This window comes from Prionailurus bengalensis, chromosome B1, assembly GCF_016509475.1.
Source record: "Prionailurus bengalensis isolate Pbe53 chromosome B1, Fcat_Pben_1.1_paternal_pri, whole genome shotgun sequence".
Taxonomy (NCBI): Eukaryota; Metazoa; Chordata; class Mammalia; order Carnivora; family Felidae; genus Prionailurus; species Prionailurus bengalensis.
In genome coordinates, this window is record NC_057344.1 from 63,338,393 (window position 1) to 63,353,516 (window position 15,124).

A 15,124-nucleotide genomic window follows, 5' to 3' on the forward strand; every position below is an offset into this window, starting at 1 on the left:
TATTGGTAAAATTGAAAAGAATAATACCCTGTTTTGGCTTTGGGAGGTAGAGTTTCCAACACTGTAGACTGGGGAAGTAGAAACCTTTTATTTTTAGAAACCAATGCTGAAATATCCATTAAAGATTTAAAAACTCTGCTTTGCCCTACTAATTCCACTGATACTAATTCCAAAAATCACATGTTAAAAACAAAAAAATGGGTCCAAAATGGGGTAAGCCCCATGTCACCAAGACTTAACTCTCCCAGAAATGGAGTCTTTCCATCAGGAGTCACCTGATCAGGCCTAGTTGATCTGCCTGATAGACCCTTGCTATCCTCTAAAGGAAACTCACTTTGCTTTTTTTGCCTGTATAATTTCCTTGTTCCGGCTCCCTTCTGCCTAAAATTTTTTCATTTTGTACAGCACCTCAGAGTTCTTCTCTGTTAGATTTGAGATCTTTAAAATTTACTCAGTTGAGTGTTTTTTTTTTTAACACACATATAATGTGAACAAATATCCAAATACATACAAAGATGTTCTCTTGAGCACTGATTTGAACTTCAAACAAGTGGAAACATTAGAAATCTCTACTGTCCGTATTGGCTGAATAAACTACATCACGTGCATGTCACATACATTCTTTTGAAAGACTTACGTGCAGATTTGATTTTATTTTTTGAGAGGGGGGCAAGCGATTGAGGGGCGGAGAATCTCAGGAGGTGCAGAGAGAAAGAAAGAGAGAGAGAGAGAGAAGCAAGGCTCACCACCCGATATGGGACTTGAACTTCGAAACCATGAGATCATGACCTGAGCCGAAGTCAGACATTTAACGACTGAGCCACCCAGGCGCCCAGCAAGCAGATTTTAAAAAAAGGTGGTGGGGCGCCTGGGTGGCTCTCGGTTAAGCGTCCGACTTCGGCTCAGGTCATGATCTCGCGGTCGGTGAGTTCAAACCCCGCCTCGGGCTCTGTGCTGACAGCTCAGAGCCTGGAGCTTGTTTCAGATTCTGTGTCTCCCTCTCTCTCTGACCCTCCCCCGCTCATGCTCTGTCTCTCCCTGTCTCAAAAATAAATAAACATTAGAAAAAAAAATTAAAAAAAAAAAAAAGAAAGGTGGTAGTACTAAATGTATTGATGTAGAAAGATGCAAACAATTCATTATAGACCGAAGGAAGCAGGGGACTTCCCACTTTCTCAACTAATCCCTCACTCCAGTCCTGGCATTCTCTTCCCCTGAGACCACTGGACTACTACTATATTTGGAATGTTATATTTTAGAAAAAGAATATAGTACATACATCAAGTATAATGTGAACATCCCCAAGAGTCTGGGGAAACACTTCCTAATTAAACACTAATATTTATGCAAAATTCATGTGTATTTAAAACAAGTGAGATAATTAAAGCTATCCTTTATAGGATACAAAAAGCTTTGTGTCAGGTGAAGTTTTTTTACCAAATACATTTTGCACCAAATTTATCAAAAACTTGTTTTACAGTGGTTTGAGTTTCAGACTTGTGGACTCTCCAGGATGACCCGGGACAAGCGGCTACCAGGCCCCCGCCATTCCTGCCTCTGCTTACACAGGTACAGGATTTAGAAAGTGCCCAGGCTCCCCCAAATCCTTCACTGCGCTCCCACGACCCCTCATGGTCGGGGCCTTTGTCTGGCACCCAGCACCCAAGCTGGCTTCAGCCCCAGTTCTTCCTTTACTTTCTCCAGGCTGACCTCCCTGTGGCCAGAGGACATTGGAACACGGCTGACCTGAAGTCCAGCAGAGCTCTGGTCCATCGGTCAGTGTCCTTTCTTAGTTCCTCCTCTCCCTTCAGATCTCAAACATCCCCCCTGATTTCAATATCCTAGTTCAAGGCTCAGTATTAGACACCTTCCCTCCATAAACCTTAATTACTGTTGTGTTTTGAGGTCAAGCTCTGTCTTCCACACTAACCACCAAGAGTGTACTTTGATTTCTTATAATTGATCCTTAAGCACTCAGCTCAGGAACCCATTAAATACTTGTCGAATTAGATTCCTGTTGCTCCTTTACAAGCTCGGTGGCTTTGGGTAAACTACTTAACCTCACTGAAACTTAATCTGCCCTCTGTAAGAAGGCAGAATGGTTAAACTAGGTAAGAAGGCGGCCATGCAGGGCCTGGAATCAGGGGTACAGGGGCCCATAGCTTTTATCCCCCCACTCGCCCCACCGCAAACCATTTCTGAGACATCCTATAAGGAAATTCCACTTCAACCTGAGACCAGCCCCTCCCAGGGCTTTGAAACAGATATTACTTCCCCTTTAGGGCAGGGTGGGATCTGGCTATCGGTGAGTTTAGCAAACATTTCAGGCGATTCTTAACAAGGCTCTTTGAGAGACCGGGAACCATGTTACAAGGGATGTGTTTTGAAATAAGCCAAACCCAGAGTTTACAATTCCTGACGAGGTATGGTCTCTCCAAGCATGGTCTCTCACGGGGCACTGAGCGCTTAACTCCAGAGGCCACGGATCCTACCGCTCCAGTCTCCCGCACCCACATCCTCCCTCTCCCAGCTTACCTGGAGCCTCTGCTAAGGTCCCTTTATTTGCGCAGGGAGGCACAATCTGCAGGGAAATCCACATTATAAATGGGAGGGACCAGCTGAGATGACTCCACCCAGCAAACCTGGCTCCTCCTCTAAGTGGGAGGGGCGTGAAAGAGAGAAGGGGGGTCGTCCTATAATTATAATAAGCCCGTAGGTATCTTTGGCCTAAGAACTTTAGAGTCTTCTTCATAATAACAATGTAGAGCAGTTTCATTCATTCATTCATTCATTCATTCATTCATTTTTTTAAAGTAAGCTCTATGCCCAGTGTAGGGCCTGAAGTCACAACCCCAAGATCAAGAGTCTCCTGCTCCATGCTCCATGGACTGAGCCAGCCAGGCGCCCAGGCAGTTTCTTTTATTGTTTGCATTTTTATGACTTTCAAAGTGTCAAAAAGAGATTTCAACCCAGAACCTGCCCGGCTGGGTTACCTGTTGAAAGATCTTCTTCCTTACAGAAGGTTAACACTGAAGGTGTCAATATAAAGCAAGCATTGGTTCAATGTACAAACTAATTTTATTAGAAAATTATTGAGAAATAATCTGTCCTCTTTTTTTGCGATATAGACAGAGATATAACATAATTCTGAAGTGATTCTTAAGTTGTAAGACTTTGGGTGATTGTCGCATGGAGGTTCATTTCCCATTCTCTCTACTTTGTATAAGCTTTAAATTTTAAAGCTTGTAACAAGATTTTTAAAAGATTTAACTGAGGGTAAAAAGGTTTTACACCTGAAAATATTTTTTGTATTCATGTGAATCCAGTATAATGTATAACAGAGTCCCATAGTAAATAATACTGTACATACATAATATTCTTCAGCTAACCTGATAAGAGATAAATCACTAAAAAAAATCTATTATTATTGGTGAATAGTGGAAGATTGTAGACAAAAAATAAAGTATTAATACCATTCATGTAGCACTGTAAAAGCACATAACCAATACTGTTTTTAAGTGAAGAGCAGGAACTAAAAAGCAAAGTCCAACATAAATTAAATGAATTCCTATACAGTACATGTGGATCAAATGAATATATCGGTAAATTAAGCAGACTTACCTTTTTTAATGTTTTTTATTTATTTTTGAGAGAGAGAGAGAGAGAGCGCGCGCGCACTCGATCAGGGAAGGGGCAGAGAGAGAGGGAGACACAGAATCCAAAGCAGGTTCCAGGCTCTGAGCAGTCAGCACAGAGCCAGATGTGGGGCTCAAACCCACAAGCCACAAGGTCATGACCTGAGCCGAACTCAGACGTTTAATCAACTGAGCCACCCAGGCGCCCCAAATTAAACAGACTTAGACCCACAAAGCAGTACTTTATAATCTTACAAAAATGCATTCAGTCTTAAAGGAAAATGAAATGCATTCAAGGAGGTACTGAATGGAGGAAGAGAGAACAGGAGTGGAGAACAAGAATGAGGGGAGATATTTAAAAACAATAAGAGTGTGGTCTTGCATAAAATGATGATAAGGTGGTCTGACTGAAGAACAAGATGAAATCCAGTTTCTCAAAAAGAGAGGGGAGAAAAGGGAATTCTCTCTGGTAGCAATACTATATGCATACAAAATGATATACTTGAACAACTTACTTACAAAATCGAAATACGCTGTTTAAAAGAAATCAAGTTTATTTCATCCTCCTCCTATGTCTTGTTTTTAAAGTGTAAAAAGGAAGCCTGCATCTATTAACATTTCCACTGATAGTGTATCATTTCCCTCACAATCCTTGCCAACTGGTTATTAAGGGTCATTTTCACTTTTGTTAATCTAATAGGAGAAATCGATGTTGGTTTAACTCTCTTTTCCCTGATTACTAGTGAGTTTAAGAATTTGTTAGTTTGTATTACTTTTAGGAGTTTTCTGTAGGGTCCTCATTTTTTTCTCTTTAATTTTTCTCCTTAGGTGGTATTATTGCTCTTTAATTAAGCTACCTTTGTGCTGAGAGCTCAAAATTTTTCTCAGGTTGGCCTCCTTCTGGACCATCAGTCTCCCGTATGCAACCGCCCAATGGAGGGTTTCACTTGGATTTCAAACTGGCATCTCCACATTCATGGACACAAACAGAAATCTTTTTGGGGGAGGGGGAGAGTGCAATTGAGTAAAGGGCAGAGAAAGAAAGAATCCCACAAAGGGCAGAGAGAGAGAGAGAGAGAGAAGCGGGGCTCACCCAAAGCGGGGCTCATGTTTTTACCTGAAGCAGGGCTCAAGCTCACCCAATGAGGGACTAGAACTCACCCAATACTGGGCTTGAATTCATGAACTGTGAGATCATGACCTGAGCTGAAGTCAGATGCTTAACCCACTGAGCCACCCAAACGCCCCAAAACAGAAATCTTAATTTCTGTTAATTTCTTAATTTAAAGAAATTCTGTTAAATCTTAATTTTCTTAATTTCTATCTGCCCAGAACCTGACCTTCCCCCAGGCCTCTCCATCTTAATCCAGGGAACCACTGTTCTCCTAATAGCTGAGGCAAAAACCTACTAGGCATCTCTGATTTCTCTTGTGCCTTTACTCACACCCACTCCTCAGCAGTTCCTGTTGTCCTCCCTTCAGATATATCCCTAAATTCTATCCATGCTCCTGGAGAACCCCAGAGTACCCTGCCCTGGGTTGTCTGTTACCTTAAAGCCCCGCACTCTTCCGAATCACAGTGTTGTCAACAGGGTATGTGACTTTGGGAACTTGTGTTTGGCTGTATGTAGGTCCTGTGGAGGCAGAAAAGTGGAGGGCACTGGCCAAGAGCAGAACCTTAGGGAGCAGGGAGTCCTAAAGGGCAGGTAGAGGAAGAGCTGTTTGCCAAAGAGACTGAGAAGCAGTCAGAGGAAGTCAGCACTGTCATGGGCCAGGGCTCGAGACAACATTAAAGGGACTGAAAAAGTATCCATGGACTGGGACACCAGGTCACTGATGAATTAGTGCAAGCAATTTCGGGGGGGGGGGGGGGGGTAGGAGGAGCCAAGGGAGATATGAAAAGGAAAGGTGGATTATAATTCTTTAAGGTAATTAGTCCTGAGCACAGAAACAAAATGTAGAGGTAGATTTGGGGGATTAATTTGCCTCTCTGAGGGTAGGTCATTGCATCTCTATTCTGCCCCTTCCCAACCTGTTGGCTAATTGCATTTAGTTCTATGGCCCAACCTATAGATTCAGAAAAATGATCAGATCTACAGTTTTCGCCCTCAGGAGTTTTTCATACTAGGCAAGGTGAGGTTTCCTGTTTTATGGATGAACTTGAATGTTTTCAATTCTATGCACTCTTAAAATTACAATACAATAAATGTGGGGATTCTAATAAAGTATAACATATTCAATGTTTAATGTTTTCTGGGGAAAAAAATAATAAATGGAGAGAAAGGGCAAGCAGTGACCATCAAAGAATGTAGAGGAGTATATCCTGGTCATCTCTTCAGGCCACACCTACTCCCTGTATGGTCTTACCCTCTCCACAGACTTACACTGCAATCTGTCTGTTGAATGTCCCCAAAATCATGTTTCACTGTATTTCTTTCTTTATTTGTTTTTAATTTAATTTTTTATTTTTTTAAATTTACATCCAAATTAGTTAGCATATAGTGCTGCGACGATTTCAGGAGTAGATTCCTTAGTGCCCCTTACCCATTTGGCCCATCCCCCCTCCCACAACCCCTCCAGTAACCCTCAGTTTGTTTTCCATATTTATGAGTCTCTTCCATTTTGTCCCCTTCCCTGTTTTTATATTATTTTTTCTTTCTCTTCCCTTATATTCATCTGTTTGTCTCTTAAAGTCCTCATATGCATGAAGTCATATGGTTTTTGTCTTTCTCTGACTGACTAATTTCACTTAGCATAATACCCTCCAGTTCAACTATTGTTGATAGTGCTGCTATAAACATGGGGGTGCATGTGTCCCTTCGAGACAGCACACCTGTATCCCGTGGATAAATGCCTAGTAGTGCAATTGCTGGGTCGTAGGGTAGTTCTATTTTTAGTTTTTTGAGGAACCTCCATACTGTTTTCCAGAGTGGCTGCACCAGCTTGCATTCCCACCAACAATGCAAAGAGATCCTCTTTCTCCGCATCCTCACCAACATCTGTTGTTGCCTGAGGTGTTAATGTGAGCCATTCTGACAGGTGTAAGGTGCTATCTCATTGTGGTTTTGATTTGTATTTCCCTGATGATAAGTGATGTAGAGCATTTTTTTGTGTGTCAGTTGGCCATCTGGATGTCTTCCTTGGAGAAGTGTCTATTCATGTCTTTTGCCCATTCCTTCACTGGATTATTTGGTTTTTGGGTGTTGAGTTTGAGAAGTTCTTTGTAGGTTTTGGATACTAACCCTTTATCTGATATGTCATTTGCAAATATCTTCTCCCATTCTGTCAGTTGCCTTTTAGTTTTGCTGATTGTTTCCTTTGCTGTGCAGAAGCTTTTTATTTTGATGAGGTCCCAGTAGTTCATTTTTGTTTTTGTTTCCCTTGCCTCTGGAGATGTGTTGAGTAAGAAGTTGCTGTGGCCAAGATTAAAGAGGTTTTGCCTGCTTCCTCCTCGAGGATTTTGATGGCTTCCTGTCTCACATTTAGGTCTTTCATCCATTTTGACTTTATTTTTGTGTATGTTGTAAGAAAGGGGTCCAGGTTCATTCTTCTGAATGTCACTGTCCAGTTTTCCCAGCACCACTTGCTGAAGAGACTGACTGTCTTCATCCATTGGATATTCTTTCCTGCTTTGTCAAAGATTAGTTGGCCATACGTTTGTGGATCCATTTCCAGGTTCTCTATTCTGTTCCACTGATCTGAGTGTCTGCTCTTGTGCCAGTACCATACTGTCTTGATGATTATAGCTTTGTAGTATAGCTTGAAGTCTGGGATTGTGATGTCTCCTGCTTTGGTTTTCTTTTTCAAGATCGCTTTGGCTATTCAGGGTCTTTTCTGGCTCCATACAAATTTTAGGATTATTTGTTGTAGCTCTGTGAAGAATGCTGGGGTTACTTTGATAGATACATTGAATATGTAGATTGCTTTGGGTAGTATCGACATTTTTATTTTTTTTTTTTAATTTTTTTTTCAACGTTTATTTATTTTTGGGACAGAGAGAGACAGAGCATGAACGGGGGAGGGGCAGAGAGAGAGGGAGACACAGAATCGGAAACAGGCTCCAGGCTCCAAGCCATCAGCCCAGAGCCTGACGCGGGGCTCGAACTCACGGACCGCGAGATCGTGACCTGGCTGAAGTCGGACGCTTAACCGACTGCGCCACCCAGGCGCCCCTAATATCATAGTTTAAAAATACCTAAACACAGACACACAAAAATTAAATAATTCCATTATCCAGAAATAATCTTATTCTGAATATACAGACATATTTTTCTGTATGGCAAGAACTGGAGAAACTATTGGCATGGACACTCCATTCCAATAACTTCACTCAAGACTTGACCAAACTTTGGGGCACCTGGATGGCTCAGTCGGTTAAGTGTCCGACTTTGTCTCAGGTCATGATCTCACAATTGATGAGTTTGAGCCCCATGTGGGGCTCTGTGCTGACAGCTCAGACCCTGGAGCCTGCTTCAGATTCTGTGTCTCCCTGTCTCTCTGTCCATACCCCGCTCATGGTCTGTCTCTCTCTGTCTCAAAAATAAATAAAACATTAAAAAAAAAAAAAAAAAGACGACCAGATTTTAACTTGACTTCTAGCAGCTTCTGGCCCTGTACAGGGGGATGCCCCTCTTTGAGTGACTGTTCGAAAAAGCCGAAGGTTGTAAAATCTTCCCCAATCCAAGGATTGTTTTAGAATATTTTGTTGTATTTTCTTGTACATAGATATAAATGCTGTTAAAAAATACATCTTTCTACATTCTTCCTTTAGCTTCCAGACAAGGCAGAAAGGAGATGAGTTTCACCCCTGTCCCTGAATCCTTGTCAATCAGGAAGGTTAAACCATTTACCACAATCAGGTACATGGTGGGGGGAGTAAGAAGTAACAATGGACTCCCATTCAAACAGCTTGCTTTTTCTATAATCCCAGTCAGCCTAAGGCAGTGATTATAGGTGCCCTGGGTGTGGGGAGGAAGGAAAGAGGGAGTGGAGACAAGACGTGAGGGATATGTGGCCAAAGTGAGCAGGAAGGAAAAAACTGCAGCTGATTTGATCAAGAGAGTGAGGCAGGAGCCAGGATAGAACGTCTTCTCGCCCACGGAAATAAATCAGGGTGGGCCAGGCAGCTTGTCAAGGTAAGTCTACACTTTAGTTGCCTGCGGACATCTTCAGATTCCCTCTGACGATTAAGTCTCCGTCCTTTCCCTCCAGGGGTCAAAGATCTTCCCTCTAAAAGGTCGTTGTTTTCCTAAGTGCCCTGGGTTGTTTCTTGTGACGACATTTCACGGGTTCCTTTTCCCAACAATTATGGCACCTTAGCATAGGTTGGCTCTGGTCAGACGGAGTTGGATGAAGTCAGTCTCTGCTTCCATGGAGTTTTATCGTCCATGAGGGCGTTTGTAATCTAGTCTCAGGATAGGCACTACCTGAGCCACCGCACTGTGTGTGCTGCGTGCTAGGTGCCACAGAACAGTAGACTGGGCAGCAGGTGACAGGCTCCCGTTACTATTATGAAGGACCCCTGAATTCCTCCCTGGGAAGGGGACTAAGGCCAAGTGAAGTCCAGTCTCAGCAGCGATTATCCGGGCCAAGGGAACAGGACATACACTCCAGGCGCGGTGAACAAATGAAGGGAGATCGGGGTGAAACGCCCAGAGTCTAAGGGACCCCCAAAAACGAACCACCAGAGTCCAGAGTCAAAGCTAAGCAGCAAGGGTCATTTATTGCAGGTTCGAACCTGGACCTCCGCGCACTCGTTGCCGGTGACGACGAGAGGCCCTGAGAGAGGTTTTTACACCCCTTTTATAGACAGGTACAAACAAGTCATGGGGAAATCAGGAATTTTCCACAGTTACAGAGTTGCAATTGGTTGGTGTTTAAAGTTGGACACTTAACAGTATTCGATTGGTTCCTGCCTTTAGGTCAGACCACAACCGGGGGTACGGGTATCACAATGATTGATCAGGAATACACGGATGTGCCAAGCAACAATGATTGATCAGGAGTACACGGATGTGCCAGGCAATAATGATTGATCAGGAATACATGGGCATGCCAAGCAATTGTACAGAAGCGGAACAAGCTGGTTAAGCTTGGTTAGGTTTCAGTTTCCCATAACTTAAGCTTTTAAGTTTCAATTTTCTCAGGCCTCTCAGGGGCAGAAAAGGGCCCGGGGTGGGGGTGGGGGTGGGGGGACGCAAAGGCAAGAAGGCCAGTTTGTGTGGAGCGCTGACCAGAGGGCCCGGCAAGGGGCAGGCGGCCTGCTGAAAGTCAGATGCTGGGAGTCTTGCAGGCCAGAGCAGGCAGAGGGGCTTCCCAGGCGTCCCCAGGAGAGCGTGCCAGAATGCGAGCACAGAGCGCAGCGGAGGGATGGCTGGATATCTGACAGACCGGCTGTGGGGAGTCAAGCAGAAAAGCCATGAGGTTTTTGCTGGAGCTGTTGAGAGAAAGGGGTTCCCTGGACCGAGGGAGAAGACTGGGGGAGGAGCAGGTCCCGAGGAGGGCAGATGTGGGAAGGGCGGGGAGACTTATTCTGATGATGCCGAGTAGTGCTTGAGGTATGCAGTGGGGTGGAGAACCTTCCAAACTTCCTCCTCCTCACCTGCGGCTGGGTGTTTACTGAGGAGTCGGCTGAGGCTCAGGGAGGTGATGGAGCCTTCCCAAGGTGGTAGATGATAAAGGGGGGCCAGGATTTATGTACTGGCAAAGATTTATGAAGGCCCGTTATGAATCAGAAACCAAGCCGAGGGCCTGTGAATACAATGATTACATTTCTTTAATGTTTTATTTATTTTTGAGAGAGAGAGACAGAGACAGAGAGAGCAGGAGTGGGGAGGGGCAAAGAACGAGGGAGAATCTGAAGCAGGGTCCAGGCTCTGAGCTCTCAGCACAGACTCAAACAGCCCCACATACGGTGGGGCTCAAACCCACAAATGGTGGGCATGACCTGAGCCCAAGTTGAAGCTTAACAGGCTGAGCCTCCCAGGCACCCCCTCCCAACTTCTTGCTTTAAAAAATTTAAGCCACAGGGGTGCCTGGGTGGCTCAATTGGTTAAGCCTCCAACTTTGGCTCAGGTCATGATCTCAGGGTTGGTGGGTTCAAGACCCACGTCAGGCTTTCCGTTGTCAGTGAGGATCCCACTTTGGATCTTCTGCTTGCCTCACCCCCCCACCCCCCGTCTCTGCCCCTTCCCAGCTCAGGCGCACAATTTCCTCTCTCCGTTTTTCTCAAAAATAAACATTAAAAAAAAAATTAAACCACACCCAAATGCTGAAAGAATAGTATAACAAACACCTTTTAACAATTTAAGAATAATTTGTGACATTTGTAAGTATATTTCACCACAATGCTTAAGCATAAACCTCCTAAGAATGAGGATATTCTACTAAATGGGGTACCATTATCATAAACATGAAAATAAAAATTCCACTATTATTATAAGTGTTCGGTTTTATTTATTTATTCTTTTCAACGTTTTATTTATTTTTTTGGGGACAGAGAGAGACAGGGCATGAACGGGGGAGGGGCAGAGAGAGAGGGAGACACAGAATCAGAAACAGGCTCCAGGCTCTGAGCCATCAACCCAGAGCCCGACGCGGGGCTCGAACTCACCGACCACGAGATCGTGACCTGGCTGAAGTCGGACGCTTAACCGACTGCGCCACCCAGGCGCCCCTAAGTGTTCGGTTTTAAAGCCTCTGCAGTAGTCTCCCAAACGCCATTGTACCTTCCCCCCCAACCCTGGATCCATTAAGGCTAGTGCATTGCACTGGGTCGGTATGTTTCTGCGGTCTCTTTGAATCTGGAACAATTTTCCTGCCCCTTTTATCTTTTCAAGAGAACTTCACCTTTTGAAAAGTCCAGCCTAATTGCCTTTTGGGGTGTAAAAGAATTTCAATCTAAAATGGAACTGGAAGGGCGCCTGGGTGGCTTAGTCATCAGTTAACTGTTTAACCGTAATGATCTCACGGTTCTGGAGTTCAAGCCCTGCACTGGTCTCTGTGCTGACATCTCAGAGCCTGGAGCCTGCTTCGGATTCTGTGTCCCTCTCTTGCTCTGCCCCTTCTCTGCTCATTCTCGTTCTCTCTCTCTCTCTGTAAGGGTTAAATTGTAGTGTTGGGCTAACCTGTAGCCTTAACAAATAACAGCTTTGTTTTAACAGTGTAGATTAAGAGATAACAGCCTTGTCCTCCGGATCAAGGGAACAAAAGTTCAAGGAAAGTCAACTGGATTAGTGTTTGATTGGATTGGGGCAAGGGCAGGTCTGAACTGTTTCCACCCCCATCTGGGAACTATTTCTTTGTTTTGTTCCCAGGTGTTGATAAGACGATGTGGTCAGCTGTAAAAACTCTGTACCCCGGCTGTTCGGGACCGCACTCTGGTCAAGAGTGTGGGTCCCGATCGGTTGGCCTTGCCTCTCATTGTAATAAACTTTGTTGTGACTGTCACTGGTGCCCATAGCATTGTGTTTCAGGAGTCGTGTGGATGCAACACTCTCAAGAATAAACATTTAAAAAAAACTTTTTGAAAATTAAAAAATAAAATAAAATGGAACTGGATGATACAAACCGGAAAATGGAAAACCTTCCTCAGGAAAACCAAACTTCAGGACTGAGAGGCTATTTTCCCATAAATGCCTGATTTACAGAAAACTGATAATATTGGCATTTTCTTACATTATAGGCAGCTGCTCAGGGGTTGCCTCATATCAACCTTGGGAAGTCTTGTTTAGGGTTTTCAGAGACATGAACAAGAAATGACCCAGGTTGGGTTGATCTCACAAAATAAACTGAATTGAGCTTTGTTTTATGACTGGACTGGTTTCCTCTGCTTGGGCAATTTTCAAAGCCCTCCTGTGTCTTTCATTTTCACAGACTCTAACAAAACTCACTCCTCTTCACATTCCCTGCCCGTAAATACAGCCCACCCAACCCCTCAACAGGTTTGCCTTAGCTTGCTATAGTTTGTATGTACCAAACTGCAATTCCTTGCTATTCCCAAATAAACTCATCTTTTTGACAATTTTGAATTTGCTCCGGTTTACCTCTTTCTGTAAGTCAGCAAAGTGGACCACATTCTTGATTGACTGATGATTTCCTCATGGCATTCTTCAGTCCCTCTATACCCTGTATTTCCTGTAAATTGAAAATTAGCTCTAGAGGCTTAATTCAGGTTAAGCATATTTGGAAAGAATATAGTGCAGATTACACTGCGATCTTGTTACAGTTCCGTGTACCTTCTGTATGTGTGTGTGAACTGTACTACCTTTGCACACTTTTTTTTTTTTAATTTTTTTTAACGTTTTATTTATTTTTGAGACAGAGAGAGACAGAGCATGAATGGGGGAGGGGCAGAGAGAGAGGGAGACACAGAATCGGAAGCAGGCTCCAGGCTCTGAGCCATCAGCCCAGAGCCCGACGCGGGGCTCGAACTCATGGACCGCGAGATCATGACCTGGCTGAAGTCGGACGCTTAACCGACTGCGCCACCCAGGCGCCCCTTTGCACACTTTTCTATTGGGGTTTTGATCATTTGCTTCTCAGTCTAAGGCCAGTCTATATTCCAATACTAAGCTGAGATAGTTTTTTTTTTTAATTTTTTTTTTAACGTTTATTTATTTTTGAGACAGAGAGAGACAGAACGTGAATAGGGGAGGGGCAGAGAGAGAGGGAGACACCGAATCCGAAACGGGCTCCAGGCTCTGAGCTGTCAGCACAGAGCCTGACGCGGGGCTTGAACTCATGGACCGCGAAATCATGACCTGAGCCGAAGTCGGACGCTTAACTGACTGAGCCACCCAGGTGCCCCAGAGCCTGAGTTAGTTATAGGTGAGTTTACACTCCCCTACTGATCTTTAGGTCATTGTCAATAAATGCAAGGGCAAGAGATAGATTATAAACAAAGCAACTCTCACCAACCATGGAGAGACACATTGTGGCCAATTGTGTATCAATGTATGAATGAATAAACAATTAGAGGTGTATCTATGCAATGGAATGCTATCAGCAATAAAAAGGAATAAATGATTGACTCGCACAATTCCAAATGGAGAAGCCAGAAAGAAGAGCATATATATGATTTCATTTCTTGGTATTCTGTAGATAGGCTGTCTCTGAATGAGTAACAAATAATGTCATATGTAATTTATTATATTTATATACATTTTTTTCTTGCCTTTATTTCAGCAAAATCATTGTTATCAAGATATGCACAACATTTGCTTTTTATTAACAGTAGTGCCTTTTAAACAATTTTTTCTTAAATGCCTGTTCTCAGAGTTGCATGCTTTAGAAATTCAATTGAGGGGTGCCTGGTGGTTCAGTTGGTTGAGCGTCAGACTTTGGCTCAGGTCGCAATCTCATGGTTTCTGGGACCGAGCCCCACATTGGGCTTTCTGCTGTTATCATGGAGCCTACTTCAGATCCTTTCTTCTTTTTCTCTCTGCCCCACCCCTCACTCATGTGTGTGGACTTCATATTTCCACTTTGGTGGGGGGAAAAAAACATGGCGTCTGCTCCTCTGTCTGAGTTAAGGTTTTGAATTAAGTTTTCCATTTCTGCCTTCTACTGGCACCTTACCTCTTCTGCCTTCCCCTCCCCCTGCTGTTTCTGCACCAACTTGGGTGTGGTCTACATAACTGGTTCCTATACCCTCCTCAGTGCCTCAGGCCCCATTGGCTCCTCCTCCCATCCTCAAGGTTAAGGAGCAAAGTGCACCCCCTTGGACATCTAGGTCTTTTCCAAATAGAATAAATCGATAAGCTTTGATTACTGGACATAGGTTTGTGCTTTTAACTTCTTATTGCAGAGAAATTAAGGTTATTTGGACCTATTGGAAAACATGCTTTGTACTTAATTGGTTCATGAATTTACCATCTAAAAAAGTTCTGGTGTAAACACCTCTGAGTTGGTTACTAAGTCCTCAATTGGAGACTAAGGTTTTGTAAGAGTTAAAATTCTGCTAAGTGTACTTAAGACAGATGGAAATAAGGAAAGCAACCCTGTATGTAGGAAAGTAATGTAATGCCCCCGATTTCGAATCCGAGAGACCACCAAGGAGCTGATACCGATGCAAACGCACGAGGGTTTATTTGCAGGCTCGATCTTGGGCCCAAGTATACCCGACACAGCGGAGCAGGGACTTGGACCCCTAGGTTAAGAGGCGTAGCAGTTTTATAGGGGCCAGTGGCCAATGAGATTGTAACACACACAGAAATTTGCACATTCATGTCAGTCCACACGCAGGTGGCCAATTGAATTACAATTTATCCTATAGTAACTGTTTGAACTAGCCTATCACTCTGGTCAGAATTGGCGCTCAAGTTTGGCGGGCAAAAGGTGGGGTTTACATTCTTTGGCGGTTAGGGGTTCCGTATTCCTATATGAGCCAGTTTCCAGTAAGGGTGTGCTCAGCGGCTTGACTAGGGTGGGGGAGTGTCTTAAGCAATAAGTAGGTCATGTGGGGGTTACACATGAGACAGTGGGTGTAGC